Raw genomic sequence first — 15,128 nt, 5'->3', positions numbered from 1 at the left:
CACTTGTATTTTGATATTACGGGACTGCGTGTTTAACAGAGAGACACTTGGTGAGGGACCTTTCCAGGGAGAAGAGCAATATGCACATGTGATGTAGAAATACAATCTATGTCCTAAAGATATGGGGTCTGCTGACAAAGCCCAGAGATCTTCTATTATATAATACTTCATATTCAGTCCGCGAGGAGGGAGCTTGGGCACTGTAGTCCCGTTCCAAAGTCTTTGTAAGATGACATCTCCCTTCATAATGTATGGACTTGCTGCTATGCTGACAATATCTGTATTATGCATTATTACACTAGTAATGGCATGTATACTGCATTTTAGAGCACTTTCGTTGAAATAAATATTTTAAAACTAAATCAGTGACTCTGTCAGATCTTGTTGTCGGCAAGTATGAGAGAAGTGAGTGTCTTGTTGCCGCGATTCCTGAGAGATCCACGAGTGTTGTGTTCTGGGTTGTCTAATAATTTGTTACTATAATTAACAAAGAAGGGAGGTAGAGTACAAAGTAGGATTCCTACTCCACGGGCACTGATAAATAAACAAGAAGAATCCTACTACCAGTGTGTATCAAAGGGAAAAGGGGACACTCAGTGTTGTGTAAAATACCCCTCACACACCAACAGGCCCCTTGGTGTCATGCTTCATCATCGGGGTCTTCGCACCCCGCTAAAGGGATGCGGCACGCTGCGACCTGCGACTACGCGGGAGCGTTGACGAGTTGGACTATGTGTGGTGTGTGTTGAGTGTAAGTGAAAGGGATTGATGTGAGTGGAGGTGTGGTGAAAAATTTAAAAAGTACCTGGCTAGTGGGTAAAGTGAAAAAAACTTTATTTCGTACCCCTGGCTGGTGCTGTTAAAAGGTGTGCAAAAGAACGAGGTTTTTTGTCTTAATTAGGGACAAAACCTCTGGTGTGCGTCAACATGTTTCGGTACTGGTGTACCTTCTTCAGGACGGGGCACAACTTCCCAACCCTACTCACGTTTTTCTAAGAAAAATTGGGGTTATCTTAATTTTTCTAAAAAGTGATAACACTCTTAAAGACGGCTACAATGTGCCTACAGCGGTTCTTTGGATCATGTAATCACATGTCCTGAAAAAAAGAAAAAACCATTAGGTTTGGTTACCATATAGGAATGGCTCAGACAGGTGCAGTCACCTGGAGCCCCAAACAGTTAATTAAACCTGTAAAGGAAAAAGACATACAAAACACACAACATATAAGACACATTTAGGGTTTTTTTGTACTTATTTTCTTTGGACATACTCATGGTCTTTGTTGTCTATTGCCTCATGAGCAAATCCTGGGCATCAAGGTAGGTAGGTGGATCCACAATCTATGAGGGTAGAGAAGTGGATTCAGTGTTGTAGCTTTTACTCACTGTTTAACTCCACCATACACCTGGACAGGCTGGGGTTGCACTTTGTTTGAAAAAATACTCACGAAATCCGCCTATATTGGCCTCCTTCTACCACCCTGTGCTGCTCCGCCGTGAATGAAATACGGATGAGCTAGGCGGTATATAAAGGAGGATTGGGTGTGTTTTCATTGGTTGATTAGCGGAAAATGGCAAGCGACCTTGTAAGGAAACATCCATGTTGCCGCCTCCTCTGAACATGTGTCATTCGTTCATTGCCGGGTTTTTGGATGTCCAAATATGGACCTTCCGCTCGTCAGCCACTCACGGGCTCTTGCTGTGGCTCGCGCTGATAGAGAACCCTTCAATGCAGCTGCCGCTCGGCTGTCTCTCATGCGCGCATGCGCACAAGTAATTCCGCCGCGCCTTCTCAGCGCATGTGCGATACTGTTTGTAGGCAGCGCATGCGCGATACTGTCTGTCGGCAGCGCTGATCACTGGGGATGCCTGGATTTTCGGTTTCCAATATTTTATCATCATTCAGGATGCGTCAGGGTGCCGATTACCAGTCAGTTTTCTTCAAAAAACGGGGCATAGGTTAAACATGAAGTGTCCATGTCCTTTTCAATGTTTAGTTTTTTTCAAGGATTTGGTACACTATATTAGTTGTCTGGGGAGAGATGTCATTTAGATATATTCAATTTGGTGGCATCTTTTCTCTGATATCAATACTAAAGAAATTTTAAAGAAAATTAGTTGATGGTATTTTTTCATATCGAGAAGGATCAAGTCAATTGGCTCCATGATTTATCGCTTTTTGGCCACTGATATGGGTTCACAGGCTCACATTTACACCGGAGATTGTTGTTGACCCTTTTATATCTCGAGGGTGATCAGGTGATTTGGCTCCATGGTATATCGTCATTTAGACCTGTGATATGGGTTCCCAGGCGGAACACCCAACGTTGTTCCTTCTGGAACAAGCCCGTTTCTGAGGGTAGTCGTTCGATGATAGTCCAGCGTAAATCATTGATGCAATATTGGTGTGACAGAAAATGTGATGCCATCTTGGTTGTCGTTTTCTTGATACCTGCGGGTCATTGTTATGCGCATTATAAATTGCCATTCATTCATTATGTAATGTTCTCTGGTTCTTCTCTTCCCTTTTTCGAATTATCTTGCTAGGCGCCTTGATACCTGCGGGTCATTGTTATGCGCATTATAAATTGCCATTCATTCATTATAAATTGCCATTCATTCATTTCTTGCAGCGTATATTGCTTTTATGTTCCCCTATCCTTATTTTGACGGGTCGGGTGGTCATGCCCACATATTCCAGTCCACATGGGCAAGTTATCATGTAGACCACGTTTTTTGTGTTGCAGTTGGAAAATTGGCGTTGTTCCCATGATGTGCCATTTCTGAAGGTGAGGGTTCTGCTTTTCTGGGTTTGGTGACAGCAACTGCAATCCCCACATGGGAAGTGACCTTGGATACCAGTCATATTTTGTCTTGCAGTCTGGTTTTCCCGTGGTCTAGTGTGTACCACAATGTCCTTTATGTTCTTGCCCCTCCGATGTGCATGCATTGGTTTCTCAAAATTCAGGTCTCCACAGTTCAATATTCCCCAGTGCTTATCGATGACCTTTGATACCTGGTTCGATATGGAAGAGTAAGTTGTCACACAAATAGGCCTCTTGTTTGTTCCTTTCTCTTGTGGGTTTTCTTCTATGAGTGCCTCCCTGTGATTGTTTTTTGCGCGTTTCATCGCTTTGTCGATGGTCCTAGTGGGATACTGCCTTTGTATAAGTTTGGTTCTTAGGTCTTTTGCTTGTCGATTGAATTCGCTCAATTCTGTGCAGTTCCTCCGTAGTCTTAAAAATTGACCATACGGCAGATTTTCCCTTAGATGCCTGGGATGAAAACTGTCGTAGCGTAACAGACAATTCCTGGAGGTGGGTTTAAAGTGGGTAGTGCTTTTTAGCCTTCCATCCTCACTGTAAATATTCAGATCCAGAAAAACCATCGATATGTTTGAAATGGTGCTGGTGAATTTCAGGTACTCGTTCTGGTTGTTCAGCCAGGTCACAAAATTCGTGGCGCTATTGACGTCACCGTTCCATATGATGAAAATGTCATCTATGTACCGTTTCCAGGTGCCAATCTGGGAACGGTAAGGGTTGCTTTCATGTAGAATTTTGTGTTCCTCCAGATGGTGGACGTATAGTCCTGCTAGGCTTGGAGCAAAAGTACTACCCATGCTCGTTCCGTGGGTTTGTAGGTATAGTGTCTCTTTGTACTTGAAGAAGTTGTCTTTCAAGGCCATGGTGATGCACTCTAAGACCAGGTTTCTCGGTGTCTGATACTTCCATGCATGACTGAAGAGTACTTCTTCAATAATCTCTAGTGTCTCTTCATGGGGCAGGCTCGTGTACAAGCTCTCCACGTCGAGGCTTACTAAGAGCTGTGTGGTTGGATCAAATATTTTATCTTCCAGGAGTTGTAGGACCGATTTGGTGTCTTTAAGGTACGTATTTGTTGCTTGTACCATTGGTCTGAGGAAAGCGTCAGCGAATTTTGACAAAGGCTCCAGAATAGACCCAATCCCAGAAACAATTGGTCTTCCTGGTGGATTGTCGATGTTCTTATGTATCTTAGGGATACAGTAGAAGTATGGTATCTTAGGGGTGGGTTGTTGTAAGAAATCCGCTTCCTTTTTGCTGAGCCAGTCATGGGCTAGGCCTTCCTCCACCATACCACCGATCCGTGTTCGAAGTCTTTCTGTTGGGTCACTCTCCAACACTCTATAGTTCCGTTCATCAGACAGAAGACGTTGGCATTCTTTGTCGTATGTCTCAAGGGTTTGTAACACTATTGCTCCCCCTTTGTCTGCTGGTTTAATGACGAGCTCGCTGTTGGCCGTCAGTTCTCGAAGGGCTTTCTGTTCCTCTCCACTTGTATTGTAGAAGACGTTTCTCCCTTGTGTAATCAGCTTGTTGACCTCTGTGACCACTGCCTTTTCAAAGGTTAGAATTTCTACTGGGATATTAGAGTCGGGTGGGGTGAAGGTTGATTTTAACCTCAGACCCGTGTCTGTCTTCTCTTCTGGCATAGGTTTATCTTTAAAAAAAGCCTGCAGTTTTAGTTTTCTGAAGAAGTCTTGTAGCTCCACATTGAGTTTGAAAACGTCCGGTTTCTGAGTGGGTACGTACCCCAAGCCTTTGTTTAGGATATTCTTCTGCGTCACTGTTAATGTGATGGGTGTGAGGTTCACCACTAAGTCCCTCTCTTGCTGGTTGATGGCTGATTGGGAAGTGATCCCGTCATGCTCCGAGTTGTTCGGGCATTGGGCTGTTCCTGGTCCTCCCACGCCACATTGTTGCCTTTCCGGTTCTTCCCGCGTGTGTTCTGGCGTGCCCCTAAAAAAGGTTGTTGTTGCCCTCCATAGGGTTGTTGTTGTCCATAATAACCATCACTGTATTCCTGGTTCCACATTGGTCCGAACTGGAAGGGGTTGAATTGTGGTGGACCCATAAATTGTTGGAAATGGGTTGGTGGTTGGTATCCCCGCCATCCTCTTTGTCTAGGGAACTGTTGACGCCTCTGTCTCCATCCTCCTCTGCGTTGTCTGTTTCCTTTGTTTCCGCTCGAATTGGAACCTGACGAGCCAGTATCCGAAGTGTCGCTATCCGCATCACTGTAGCTGTTTTTTGAGACATAATCCGCTTTCGTGTACGGATATGCACTTTCGGGAGTGAACTTTGCCACATCTTTAGTCAGTTTGTTGGTTTTGCTCTGTTTCAGATTGAACTCGAAGTCGGTCATCTGTTGATTCAGTTCCTCGAGTCTGGTTTTCAGCTCTTCCGGTGAGATATATGTTTTCAATTGGACCTCAATTCTATTTATTTCAATTTTGAGTTCCTGTGTGATCCTGGCAGCTGTCTTAATTATAAGGACTAACCAGTCTCTTGAGCAGTGCCAAGAGATTAATGACCACTCTTTCTTGAAAATCATATCATGCTGGAAAATTAGTGGTTCGTTTTTCACAATCAGAAATGGCACATCATGGGAACAACGCCAATTTTCCAACTGCAACACAAAAAACGTGGTCTACATGATAACTTGCCCATGTGGACTGGAATATGTGGGCATGACCACCCGACCCGTCAAAATAAGGATAGGGGAACATAAAAGCAATATACGCTGCAAGAAAACGACAACCAAGATGGCATCACATTTTCTGTCACACCAGCATTGCATCAATGATTTACGCTGGACTATCATCGAACGACTACCCTCAGAAACGGGCTTGTTCCAGAAGGAACAACGTTGGGTGTTCCGCCTGGGAACCCATATCACAGGTCTAAATGACGATATACCATGGAGCCAAATCACCTGATCACCCTCGAGATATAAAAGGGTCAACAACAATCTCCGGTGTAAATGTGAGCCTGTGAACCCATATCAGTGGCCAAAAAGCGATAAATCATGGAGCCAATTGACTTGATCCTTCTCGATATGAAAAAGTACCATCAACTAATTTTCTTTAAAATTTCTTTAGTATTGATATCAGAGAAAAGATGCCACCAAATTGAATATATCTAAATGACATCTCTCCCCAGACAACTAATATAGTGTACCAAATCCTTGAAAAAAACTAAACATTGAAAAGGACATGGACACTTCATGTTTAACCTATGCCCCGTTTTTTGAAGAAAACTGACTGGTAATCGGCACCCTGAGGCATCCTGAATGATGATAAAATATTGGAAACCGAAAATCCAGGCATCCCCAGTGATCAGCGCTGCCGACAGACAGTATCCCGCATGCGCTGCCTACAAACAGTATCGCGCATGCGCTGAGAAGGCGCGGCGGAATTACTTGTGCGCATGCGCGCATGAGAGACAGCCGAGCGGCAGCTGCATTGAAGGGTTCTCTATCAGCGCGAGCCACAGCAAGAGCCCGTGAGTGGCTGACGAGCGGAAGGTCCATATTTGGACATCCAAAAACCCGGCAATGAACGAATGACAGAGGGATACATGTTACATGTGTCTAGATCACATGTTCAGAGGAGGCGGCAACATGGATGTTTCCTTACAAGGTCGCTTGCCATTCCTGCTAATCAACCAATGAAAACACACCCAATCCTCCTTTATATACCGCCTAGCTCATCCGTATTTCATTCACGGCGGAGCAGCACAGGGTGGTAGAAGGAGGCCAATATAGGCGGATTTTGTGAGTATTTTTTCAAACAAAGTGCAACCCCAGCCTGTCCAGGTGTATGGTGGAGTTAAACAGTGAGTAAAAGCTACAACACTGAATCCACTTCTCTACCCTCATAGATTGTGGATCCACCTACCTACCTTGATGCCCAGGATTTGCTCATGAGGCAATAGACAACAAAGACCATGAGTATGTCCAAAGAAAATAAGTACAAAAAAACCCTAAATGTGTCTTATATGTTGTGTGTTTTGTATGTCTTTTTCCTTTACAGGTTTAATTAACTGTTTGGGGCTCCAGGTGACTGCACCTGTCTGAGCCATTCCTATATGGTAACCAAACCTAATGGTTTTTTCTTTTTTTCAGGACATGTGATTACATGATCCAAAGAACCGCTGTAGGCACATTGTAGCCGTCTTTAAGAGTGTTATCACTTTTTAGAAAAATTAAGATAACCCCAATTTTTCTTAGAAAAACGTGAGTAGGGTTGGGAAGTTGTGCCCCGTCCTGAAGAAGGTACACCAGTACCGAAACATGTCGACGCACACCAGAGGTTTTGTCCCTAATTAAGACAAAAAACCTCGTTCTTTTGCACACCTTTTAACAGCACCAGCCAGGGGTACGAAATAAAGTTTTTTTCACTTTACCCACTAGCCAGGTACTTTTTAAATTTTTCACCACACCTCCCACTCACATCAATCCCTTTCACTTACACTCAACACACACCACACATAGTCCAACTCGTCAACGCTCCCGCGTAGTCGCAGGTCGCAGCGTGCCGCATCCCTTTAGCGGGGTGCGAAGACCCCGATGATGAAGCATGACACCAAGGGGCCTGTTGGTGTGTGAGGGGTATTTTAATAATTTGTTACTCCATTTGTGAGTAGGAGAGCGAGTGAGACACTATAACTAGTCCGTTCTGGTCTTGTGGGTACTATGGCGGTAGAAAGGCATAGCCTCTATACACGAGGCCCATAATCTTGTGCATAGTTCTGCGAATGTGCAGAATTCCTACAACAACAGCCTTTGAGAGGGCCCTTAAAATGAGTAGGGTCCATTCTAAGTATTGGGGTGCTCTCCTGTGGGAGTTAATTCCAGTAGCTGGGAAGGATAGGATCCTGACCCTGAAGGAGGAGGATGCAAAGTCATACCAGCAGATGAAGGCATGTTTAGTCAAGAGTTTGGTCTGACTCCAGAGCAGTACAGGGTGACGTTTAGAAGGGAGGGGCTGGTCATTTGGACCCTGGAACAAAGGGCCAAGCATCCAAGGACAAGGATACTGGGCCTAGTGAACCAGCCTAGGGATCTCTAGAGGTGCAGGAAGAATCTAACCCTGATGGGCGGATCTTGGCTTTGAAGGAAGGACTCCATCCCTGCCAGAGCTGTCAGATTTGGCAGAACTGACAGGAGCAGGTGGACCCTCCATAGAGTAGTTCAGCGAGAGACAGAGAGACTGTCCCACCCTTTTGAGCTTGAGGCGGATTTCTTCTAAGCAAGAGGAGGGGGATGACAGTGGGTTTCACAGAATCTACTGGGCAGATGGACTGCTTTATACTGAGGCCAGAAACCTCAAGGAGGGGGGCACCAGGAGGTTGGTGGTGCCCCAGAAGTACAGAGAGTTCATCCAGACTTTGGGTCATGATATCCCCTTGACAAGATATTTGGGACAGACAAAGACACGGAACCGGTTGGTGAACCATTTCTACTGGCCCCATATGTCTGAAAAGGTAAAGGAGTTTTGCAGCTCTTGTGTCACCTGTCAGGCCAGTGGCAAGGCATGGTACAAGACAAAGGCTCCCCTAATACCACTGCTAGTGGATGGGGTTCCTTTTTAAAGGGAGGAGATGGACATTGTTGGTCCCCTAGACCCACCTACTGCATCAGGGAATAAGTATATGTTAGTGATAGAGGATTATGCCACGAAGTACCCTGAAACAAACCCTCTTAGAACCATTGATGCTCCTGCAGTGGCTACAACACTGTTTGGTGTGTTCACCAAAGTGTGCTTTCCGAAAGAGGTGGTGTCAGATAGGGGCACGAACTTCCTGTCCATTTATCTGACTGCTATGTGTGATGAGTGTGGTGTCAACTACAAGTTCACCACCCCCTATCACCCACAAGCAAATGGTCTAGTTGAGAGATTCAACAAAACCCTGAAGGGCAAGATACATGGGTTGTCAGAGAAACTCAGGAGGAGATGGGATGCTCTCCTCCCATGCCTACTGTTTGCCTACAGGGAGGTGCCACTGAAAGGGGTTGGTTTCAGTCTCTTTGAGTTGTTATTCGGACATCCAGTGAGGTGGCCATTGAGCCTGCTGAGAGAGTCTTTAGAGAAGCCTCTTAAAGAAGCAAAGGACAATGTGATTGACTATGTGCTAGGCCTCAGATTTAGAATGGCAGAGTACATGTACAAGGCCAGCAGGAAATTGGGGCAAGCCAGAAGCTCATGAAGCACTGGTATGATCCAAAGGCTACTATGCCTGAGTATACTCCAGGACCATTGGTGTGGGGTTTGGAGTCTGTGGCTCCCCAGGCCCTCCATGACAAGTGGAGTGAGCCCTATCTAATCTTAGAAAAGAAGGGTGAGGTTACCTATTTGGTTGACCTTGGCACCGCAAGGAGCCCTTATAGGGTCCTGCATGTGAATAGATTGAAACACTACCATGACAGTGCAGATATGACCATGTTAATGGTCACTAATGAGGGAGTGAAGGAGGAAACTGAGCCAGTGCCTGATCTCCTCTCCACTGATGTGCAAGATGGGTCAGTGGAGGGAGTGGTACTCTCTCGCATGTTGACAGAGCAGCAGCACAGGGACTGTAAGCAAATGCTAGAGCAGTTTGCTGGCCTGTTCTCTTTGAACCCAGGCATCACTGAGTGGTGTGTGCACCACATTGACACTGGTAACAGGCTACCTGTCAAAAATAAATTGTACAGGTTGTCTGACCATGTCAGAGCCAGTATTAAAGCTGAGGTTGCTAAAATGCTGGAATTGGGGGGTAATTGCACCTTCTGAGAAGTCGATGGGCCAGTCCAGTGGTGCTGGTGCCCAAATCTAATCCACAAGGGGGACCCAAAGAGTTAAGGTTCTGTGTGGACTACAGAGGGTTGAATGCAGTCCCAAAGACTGAGGCTCACCCTATACCTAGAGCTGATGGGCTCATTGACAGGTTAAGGGCGGCTAGGTACCTGGGCACTTTTGATTTGACTTCAGGGTACCGGCAGATTGCCCTCACTGATTAAGCAAAGGAGGGGTCAGCATTCAACACACCAAAGGACCAACATCAAGGTAATGCCCTTTGGCTTAAAGAATGCACCTGCCACCTTTCAAAGGTTGGTGAATATGATCTTGTCTGGGTTGGACCAGTCCAGTGCAGCTTACCTGGATGATAAAGCTGTATATAGTTCTACCTGGGGGGGTCACTTAAGCCACCTAAGGGACGTGTTTCAGACCATGCAGCAGGCAAGCCTGACTATTAAGTTAAGCAAGTCCCAAATAGGGTAGAGGTCTGTGGTGTACCTGGGCCACCTGGTAGGTGGGGGCCATGTATAACCTCTCCAAGTTAAAATACAAACTATTTTGGATTGGACAGCTCCTGTTACCCAGACTCAGGTTAGGGCATTCCTTGGACTGACAGGTTATTATAGAAGGTTTGTTCAGACTCACGGGACCATTGTGGGGCCCCTAACAGAACTCACTTCTAAGAAGAGGCCCAAAAAGGTGTATTGGACCCCAGAGTGTCAGAAAGCTTTAGACCCTCTGAAAGCTGCTATGTGTTTAGCACCAGTGTTACTGGCCCCTTACTAGACAAAATAATTTGTGGGTCAGACAGATGCTTCAGAACAAGGGAATGGGGCAGCGTGATCAGCCAGTTGCCGTTATTATTAGGCGACTTATTCCCAGAGAGCAGAGGTAGAGGGCCATTGAGACAGAGGCTTTTGCTGTGGTTTTGTCCCTGAAAAAGTTGTGAACATATTTGTTTGGGACTCACGTTTGTGTTCAGATGGACCACAGGCCTCCCAGGTGGCTCATGCAGATGGGAGGGTAGAATCCCAAGTAGTTAAGGTTGTCCATTTCCCTACAGGGAACAGACTTTACAGTGGAACACAGACCAGCAAATGCAGATGGACTTAGACTTTCCAGGTTTTTCCACCTAGCTGATTAGGACTACCAGAGTGTCGGTTAGTAGCCCACCACCACCTTTTGTTTGGGGGGTATGTTGGAAAGTCAGCCTGTGCCCTGGGCACCCTCCAACATTTTGCTGACTGGTACTGGTGATAACTGACTCTGACTGACCCTGGGTTCTGCCTAACCAGGCCCATGGCCAGGGCTATGTTATAAGTGACACACTTAGAATACAGTGAAAACACCCATATACACTAGGGTACACTAAGGGTTGGGGTACCCCTGTGATTGGCATTACCTACCCCATAGGGCCCTAGTATTTAATAGGGTAGGGGGATTGAAACTACCTCTCAGTCCCTAGTATATAATAGGATATGGTAGTCCAGAGGCCAGCAGCCCTTTTCTGCACTTGCATGTGTGCACTGCTGGACCTGAGGTCAGTTTAAAAGTAGCCCTGTGCTGCAGGACTGCTTTTAAGATGTAAATGCTGCGCAAACTCAACGTTTATGTTTGGAGCACTTAAAAATGATTAACCTACAATGTTTGGGCATATTAGGTACCCCAGGGTCTCCTCTAGGCGTCCCAGGGGCAGGGGCCAGATATCTATAAGGTAGACCCTTATAAAATTAGATCTTCTGCTTGAAATCTAAAAAATAAAGACTGCCATGTTGGAAGTTTGATGTGCATTTCTAAAGGCCTGCACTCTGAAGATTGCACCTTCTGCACCATCTGCAACTACAGCCTGTGGATTACTTTGCTGTAAAAGGACTAAAGAGTGGACTTCCTGCAAGCTACAGGTTAACAGAGTTCACCTGCAACATCACCACCAAGAGTCCTCAACCTGCAGAACTACCAGTGGATTTGTAAGGGTTTTGTCCAAGTGGATTGTTGGAATTGAAGTCCTCAACTTTTAAGGACCATCTTGGACCGTCCAGACCCTTGGAGTGAGTTTGAGGCACTTTGGGGAACTTCAGGAAGAAGTTCCAGAAGATTGGAGAACGTTGGAGAAACTTTAAAAAAAGCTCCATAAGGGGAGGGACTCAACCTGGCCAGCCAAGCCACCTGCCTTCAACCGCGAGCCGGCCTGCTGTCCAGGTTTGTCCGGCTGAAAAGCTTCGTAGGTCCTACTTCCACAGTTTGACCGGGAGTAGAAGAAATCCGAGGCAGGTGAACCCTTACCGAATCTGGGCTGGTGAAGAGCATCGAGGGACCCCACGAGAAAAAGCTCCGTAAAAGTTTTGAAGTCCGAACGAAAAAAAGGTGACCGGGAGTAACCGCGAAAGCCAAGCTGCCTGCCTTCAACCGTGTGTCGACCTAGATCCTTGGTTTGTCCCGCTGGTACGCCCGAAAGTTGGAATTCCATAAATTTGACCAGGAGCTTACCGCAAGGCAATCCGGTGAACCCTCACTGAATCCGGACTCGCTGAGAGGTTCAAGAGACCTCAGAAAGAAAATCTCTAGAAAAGTTTCTAAGTCAGAAGGTATAAACTGTGATCAAGACCTACCACGAGGGGTAGCCACCCAGTCTCCATTGGGATTGGCCTGAAACGTTGACTTTGACCCGATCTATTGTGACCAGATGTACCGATAAGGAGCTATATGTTTCTATGTGCTAGAAATTGCTAAATCTTTGAAAATTCATATCTCTGGTTCCCTACATTGGATTTTTGTTGTTTTCCTGTCACATTAAAGATAAAAATATTTCCTAGTTTTATAAATTGGTGTTTGATTTTTATTTTGTATTGTGTCCTAATTATTGACTGAAATTGTGTTTTTAAATGCTTTACATACCTGTCTTTGAAGTTGAGCCTGCCTGCTCATAGCCAAGCTGCCAAGGGTTGAGCATAGGAATAATTTTCTAAGCCCTATTCTGAGCCATATACTATGTCAGTGGCCTTATTGCCAGTGGCAGATATACATTTGTCCCTACTAATAATCCACTTTCCAACACTTACACCTACAAAAACATGCAAACATTTAGCAAGTAGCAGCTGGTTGTCACTCAAAATGTAATAGGCATGATGTATAGATACCACACATAAGCACACAGCAAATACAGAACAGTAAAACATAGGCAAGGGAAGGGAGTAGCCAGAAAATGTAAATACCTCCCACTTTGAACTAAAGCTCTTATGGCACCAAGAAAGCAAACTAAGTCATTACAACCCTCCCACAAGAGCTCTCTTGTCCAAGGATCTAGCCACACATCCTTCCATCAAACCCCAGATACCCACCATTTCAAATGTACACTCTGTCATTCATTAATTCTTTCATCCATCATTCAGTCTTTCACCATTTATTCTGTCCTTCTATCTGTGGGCCCATCAATATCCAAACATTTTCAACCATTTGCAAACCTATCCATCATCTATCCTTCCATCCATCATTTCACCCATCCATCCTGACATCCACCCTTTCACTCATCCATCTACCCATTCACCCAATCCATCCTTTCACTCATCCATCTACTCTTCTACCCATCCATCTATGTATTCATCCATCCAACCATTTACCCTTTTACTCAAGCCATCCTTTCACTCATCCATCCACTCTTCCACCCATCCATTCACTAATCCATCCAACCTTTCACCCACCCAGCCATCCTTTTACTTACTCATCCATCCACCCAGTCACTCAACCAATTCAACTTTTCATTCATCCATCCATCTTTTCACTCATCCATTCATCCTTTCTTCTAGCTTTCCGCCCTCCTTTTCACTCATATATGCACTCTTCCACTTATCCATCTTTACATTCTTCTTTTCACTCATCCATGTACCCAGTCGCCAATCCATTCTACCAATCATTCATCCATGCTTTCACTCATCTATCCACCCATCCATCCTCCCTTCTCTCTTGATTTCCCTTTCACTTAGCACCCATCCTTCTATCCACCCTTCATCCACCCACCCACTCATCCATTTATTCATCCACTCATGAATCAATCTATTGACCCTATCACTCATCCATCCTTTCTCTCATCCATCCACCCTTTCACTCATCTATCCATCCTTTCACTCATCTATCCATCCTTTTGTCCATCTACCCTCTCTTTCACTCACTCGTCCATCCTTCCATCCACCCTTTCACTCATTCATCCATCCATTCATTCACCTTTTTACTTATCAATTCATCAGTCCATCGTTTCTCTCATCCATCCACCCATTCACTTGCCCATCATCCACCCTTTCACTCATCTATCCCCCATACATCCATCTATTTACACTTATCCATCCTTTCCACTCATGCATCCATCCTTTCTCTCATCCATTCAAGCTTTCACTAATCCATCCAGCCATTTACCCATTCCTTCTCTTATTCACTCACCCACCTTTTCACATTGTTTATGAGCTGAGCCTTTGTCTACCGAGTTGCAGACAAAATAGGTCCATAAAGAGCTTCACCTGTGCTGTAGTTCCTAAAGCACGGGGGGGGGGGGGGGGAGGGTTCACTATGCCTCAGCAGATAGGCAATCTGAAAACTTGGAAGTCATGAGTCATGCATGATGCACAGTGCCAGGGCGTGAGGTGTCTGTGAGATAGTGGGGGTCTCTCCAAGGGACAAGTCTGATGTAACTAAGGGCGTGGCTTAAAACCAGTTTCTATCTTTGCATCCAGTAACATTAGACCTACAACAAGCCATGACTATTGGCTTTATCAATGCTGGATGTTAGTTGCATAAAATAAATTTAAAAAAGCAACTATGGCTTTGTTGTATATAATATAAAAAATGATTCAGCTCTGAAATGATGAGACTGTGTAAGAACTATACTCTCTTCTTTTTAACTTCTTTTGCCAGCTTAATTTCATGAATTGCCATATAGCAGCAAGGGTGTTTTTGTGCATTCGTTTTATACATTTCTTCCATCTAACCCTAACAGAATTCCCTGCCCCAGACGATGGCAGGAGGAAACCACCACATGCTTTAACAGCCCAGACTGGCCCATTGTCATTCTGCAGGTGGCAAACAGCCGCATACAGAATCACAATGGAGTGGAGTGGTGTGGCTCACTGGTTAGAGGCGGCAGACCCGGAAGCAGGAGTTGTCCCGGTACCAGGGTTCAATTCCCAACGTGGCAGGGTCTTGGACCAGGGTCAGCGGACTCGATAATTCTCGCCTCGGTGCCTACTCTAACCAGGGGTCCCACTCTGCAACTCTGGGCAGCTTGCCTAATCTCCACAACGGCCCCATCAACGCCGGGGATGCCTGGCTCCACTTTGGGGACTCCCAGTAGGGACCATCCCACAGGGAAAGCCAGGACGGGTTCCCCAGCGGTATACCACGCCAGGAAACTCCGGTAGTAATTGTGCGTGTTACAAAACAGCTTATAAAAACATAACATAACAATGGGCGTGGTGGGCTTTTTCTTGTGCTCCAAAGATGAGTTTGAGGCGGTCCCATCAGTGAGCTGAGTTCTCAA

This window comes from Lissotriton vulgaris, chromosome 8 (assembly GCF_964263255.1).
Source record: "Lissotriton vulgaris chromosome 8, aLisVul1.2, whole genome shotgun sequence".
NCBI lineage: Eukaryota > Metazoa > Chordata > Amphibia > Caudata > Salamandridae > Lissotriton > Lissotriton vulgaris.
This window is presented reverse-complemented; position numbering follows the sequence as displayed.